The sequence below is a fragment of the Penaeus monodon genome, unplaced genomic scaffold (genome assembly GCF_015228065.2).
Source record: "Penaeus monodon isolate SGIC_2016 unplaced genomic scaffold, NSTDA_Pmon_1 PmonScaffold_613, whole genome shotgun sequence".
NCBI lineage: Eukaryota > Metazoa > Arthropoda > Malacostraca > Decapoda > Penaeidae > Penaeus > Penaeus monodon.
Window position 1 is genome coordinate 47,798 of NW_023661140.1, and position 5,000 is coordinate 52,797.

Below are 5,000 nucleotides of genomic sequence, written 5' to 3' on the forward strand. Positions count from 1 at the left end.
GGGAGAGAGATAGGGATGGGAGGAGGAGGGAGGGGGAAAGAGGGAGGGGGATGGAGAGGGAGAGAAGAGAGATAGGGAGGGAGGAAGAAGAGGGAGAGAGAGAGAGGAAGGGAGAGGGTTGATAAAGAGGGAGGAGGAGGGAGGAAGGGAGAAGAGGGAGAGGGTTGATAAAGAGGGAGAGACAGGGAGAATTATGATAAAGATGGAGGAAGAGAAACAGATGATAAAAATGGAAGAAGGGAGATGAAGCAATGTGATAAAAATGGAAGAAGGGAGAGGTGTGATAAAAATGGAAATAAAGGAAAGGTGTGATAAAAATGGAAATAAAGGAAACGGGTGATAAAGATGGAAGAAGGGAGAGGTGTGATAAAAATGGAGATAAAGGAAACGGGTGATAAAGATGGAGTAATGAAGGAAGTAATTAAAATATTCAAGTGATTAACGAACTGATTAGATATGCAAATAACTATCTTACTAACTGATTAAATATTCAGTTAATTATCTTGCTAATTAACTATGCAATTAATTAACTATCTTACTAATTAAATATACAATTAACTAACTTGTCTCCTGGAATGGGAACGTTAAATATGCAATTAATTAACTCACTTCCGATTAAATATGCAATTAATTAACTCACTTCCGATTAAATATGCAATTAATTAATCACTTCCGATTAAATATGCAATTAATTAACTCACTTTCAGCCGTTGTCTCCTGCAATGGGACTAAAACGTTCGCATCCGTGGAATTAATTATCTTACAGGCAATTAAATATACTCACCTGTCTCCTGGAACGGGCATTAACTAACTTATTAGATATGCGATTAATTAACTCACTTCCGGCCGTTGTCTTACGAATTAAATATGTCTTCTGGAATTAACTAACGTACGAATTAGATATGCAATTAATTAAACTCACTTCCATCCTTTGTCTCCTGGAATGGGAATTAACTATTTAACTAACCAATTAAATATGCAAGTAACTAATTAAATATTCAATTAACTAACTTCCTAATTAAATGTGGAATTAACTAAACTCACTTCCATCCGTTGTCCCCCGAGATGGGAATGCCTTTGGGGAATTAACTATCTAACAAACCAATTAAACATCCAGTTAATTAACTAACCAATTAAATATTCAGTTAACTAACTTATTAAATATGCAATTAATTAACTCACTTCCATCCGCTGTCTTACGAATTAAATATGTCTCCTGGAATGGGACTTATACATACAATTAACTAACTTCCTAATTAAATATTCAATGAACTAAACTCACTTCCATCCGTTAAAAATTTAATTAACTAATTAAAGTGGGGTCCGTGGAATTAATTATCTTACGGGCAATTAAATAGCTTAACAATTTCCTAATTTAAATAGGGAAATTTAACTAATTTTCCAATTTAAAATGTGGAATTAACTAAACTCATTTCCCCTCCTTTGTCGCCCGGAAATGGGACTAAAAACTTTTGCGCCCGGGAATAATTATTTAGGGGGAAATAATATGCAATTTAACAAACTCCTGTTTAAAAATGGGAAAAAACAAAACCACTTCCCCCCGTGTCTCGCAAGGGACTAAAAACGTTTGGTCCGGGGAAATTTAAATTTATCTTAGGGGCAATTAAAATGAAATTTAAAACTAATTTCCCTGATTAAATGGGAATTTAAAATAAACTCACTTCATCCGTTTTTCCCTGCAAGGGGACTAAAACGTTTGGTCCGTGGAAAAATTATTTTAGGGCAATTAAATATGGAATTAACTAAATCACTTCCATCCGTTGTCGCCCGGAAGGGACTAAATTTTGCGTCCGGGAATTAATTTTTTTACGGGAAATTTAAAATTGAATTAACTAACTTCCTAATTAAATAGGAAATTTAAAACAACTTCCTAATTAAATATGAATTAACTAATTCTAATTAAAATGGAATTAACTAACTCCTAATAAATATGGAATTAACTAACTTCCAAATTTAAATATGGAATTAACTAACTTCTAATAAATATGGAATTAAACTAACTTCCTAATTAAATATGAATTAACTAACTCCAAATTTAAATATGAATTAACTAACTCCTAATTAAATATGGAATTAACTAACTTCCTAATTAAATATGGAATTAACTAACTTCCTAATTAAATATGGAATTAACTAAACTCACTTCCATCCGTTGTCGCCCGGAATGGGACTAAAACGTTTGCGTCCGTGGAATTAATTATCTTACGGGCAATTAAATATGGAATTAACTAACTTCCTAATTAAATATGGAATTAACTAACTTCCTAATTAAATATGGAATTAACTAACTTCCTAATTAAATATGGAATTAACTAACTTCCTAATTAAATATGGAATTAACTAACTTCCTAATTAAATATGGAATTAACTAACTTCCTAATTAAATGTGGAATTAACTAAACTCACGTCCATCCGTTGTCGCCCGGAATGGGACTAAAACGTTTGCGTCCGTGGAATTAATTATCTTACGGGCAATTAAATATGGAATTAACTAACTTCCTAATTAAATATGGAATTAACTAACTTCCTAATTAAATATGGAATTAACTAACTTCCTAATTAAATATGGAATTAACTAACTTCCTAATTAAATATGGAATTAACTAACTTCCTAATTAAATATGGAATTAACTAACTTCCTAATTAAATATGCAATTAACTAACTTCCTGATTAAATGTGGAATTAACTAAACTCACTTCCATCCGTTGTCTCCTGCAATGGGACTAAAACGTTTGCGTCCGTGGAATTAATTATCTTACGGGCAATTAAATATGGAATTAACTAAACTCACTTCCATCCGTTGTCGCCCGGAATGGGAATGCCTTTGGGTGGGTTGAAGCCGTTCCGGCCGGGCAGCCCGTCGATCCCTGACAGCCCCTCCTCGCCTTGCTTACCCTGTGGGTGGGGTGGGGGGGATGGGTGGGGTGGGTGGGGAGGGGTGGGGAGGGTGAGGGGGGGGGTGAGGGTGGGGTGGGAGGGGAGGGGGGGTGGGAGGGGTGGGGAGGGAAGTTGAGGGTGGGGAGAGGGAATAGGGGTGGGGGTGAGGGGGGAGGGGTGGGAGAGGGAATAGGGGTGGAAGGGGTGGGGAAGGGGTGGGAGAGGGAAGTTGAGGGGGGGGGAGGTTGGAAGGGGGAAGGGAAGGGGGGGGGAAATGAGGGTGGAGGGGGAAGAGGAGGGGAGAAGAGAGAGAGAAAAGTTATATATATATATATATGATTTTTTTATTTTCTTTTTTGAATATATTTAATATTTTTTTTACCCGATCTAATACCCTCTTGACCTCACACGACCCCTATAATTAACCCCCGTCTGACTCCTTATAACCTCATTTTAACTCAATATGACTATGTATTATGTCCACATGACCTCATCTGACCTCTCACCTTCGACTCCACCCCTTTGACCTCATGTGACCTCTCACCCTTTGACCTCATCTGACCTCTCACCTTTGACCCCGCCCTCCCATAACCTCATCTGACCTCTCACTTCCATGACCTCACCCTTTGACCTCATCTGACCTCTCACCTTTAACATCACCCCCATGACCTCCCCTTTAACCTCACCCCATGACCTCACATTCCCATGACCTCACCCTTTGACCTCATCCCCATGACCTCTCACTCCCATGACACCCTTTGACCTCTCACCTTTGACCCCGTCCTTTGACCTCACCCTTTGACCTCTCACCTTTGACCCCGCCCCTTCAACCTCACCCTTTGACTTCATTTGACCTCTCATCTTTAACATCACCCCCATGACCTCTTCATTAACCTCACCCTTTGACCTCTCACCTTTGACCTCACCCTTTGACCTCTCACCTTTGACCCCGTCCTGCCTTCGAGACCAGGTCGCCTGTCGAATCCCGGGTCACCGTTTTGACCTTATCTGACCTCTCACCTTCGACCTCATCTGACCTCTCACTCCCATGACCTCACCCCTACGATCTCACCCTTTGACCTCATCTGACCTCTCACCGTCGACCTCCCCATCAACCTCATCCCCATGACCTCACCCTTTGACCTCTCACCTTTGACCCCGCCCTCCCATGACTCACCCTTTGACCTTTCACCTTTGACCCCGCCCTGCCTTCGAGGCCAGGTCGCCCGTCGAATCCCGGGTCACCCTTTTGACCTTATCTGACCTCTCACCTTCGACCTCATCTGACCTCTCAACTTTGACCTCATCTGACCTCACCCTTTGACCTCTCACCTTTGACCCCGCCCTGCCTTCGAGGCCAGGTCGCCCGTCGAATCCCGGGTCACCCTTTTGACCTTATCTGACCTCTCACCTTTGACCTCATCTGACCTCTCACCTTCGACCTCACCTTTGACCTCTCACCTTCGAGCCCGCCCTGCCTTCGAGGCCAGGTCGCCCGTCGAAACCCGGGTCACCCTTTTGACCGTAGAGACCCGGAAGACCTGGAAACCCGTCGTCACCGATCCTGCCCTTGACGAAAGGACCTGGTAACAGGTCACCTTCCTCCCCCTTCCAGCCCTGGGCGCCGGAGAGACCTGATAGATAGATAGGTCGATAGATAGTTTAAAAAAAAGTAAAAAAAAAAAAAGAAAAAAAAATTATATATATATATAATATATATATATATATATAATATATATATATAAATCCAGCCCTGGGCGCCGAGACCTGATAGATAGATAGATAGGTCGATAGATAGGTTGATAGATAGTTAAAAAAAAGTAAAAAAAAAAAAAAAAGGAAAAAAATGTATATATATATATATATATATGTTATATATATGGAATAAATATATAATATATATATATATAAATATCCAGCCCTGAGCGCCGGATAGATAGATAGGTCGATAGATAGTTTAAAGAAAACTAAAAAATCCTAAAATATATATATATTATTTTCAAAAACTAAAAATATATATATATTAATAAAAAAAACAGACCTATCTATCTATTGTAGATAGATAAATCAATAGATAGTAAAAAAAAAAAAGTAAAAATTC

At 39.3% G+C, this 5,000-nt stretch overlaps 2 protein-coding genes across 2 annotated transcripts in view; both read right to left on the reverse strand.

Annotated features, from left to right (window-relative positions):
* The window catches only part of LOC119571405 (cuticle collagen 14-like), a gene marked incomplete at its 3' end in the record, with an annotated part of 11,042 nt that extends 6,552 nt beyond the window's left edge, over positions 1-4,490 (reverse strand). Inside the window, 2 exon segments of the mRNA XM_037918728.1 lie at positions 2,814-2,917; positions 4,361-4,490.
* The window catches only part of LOC119571404 (collagen alpha-5(IV) chain-like), a gene marked incomplete at its 5' end in the record, with an annotated part of 1,823 nt that continues 1,185 nt past the window's right edge, over positions 4,363-5,000 (reverse strand). Inside the window, 1 exon segment of the mRNA XM_037918726.1 lies at positions 4,363-4,533.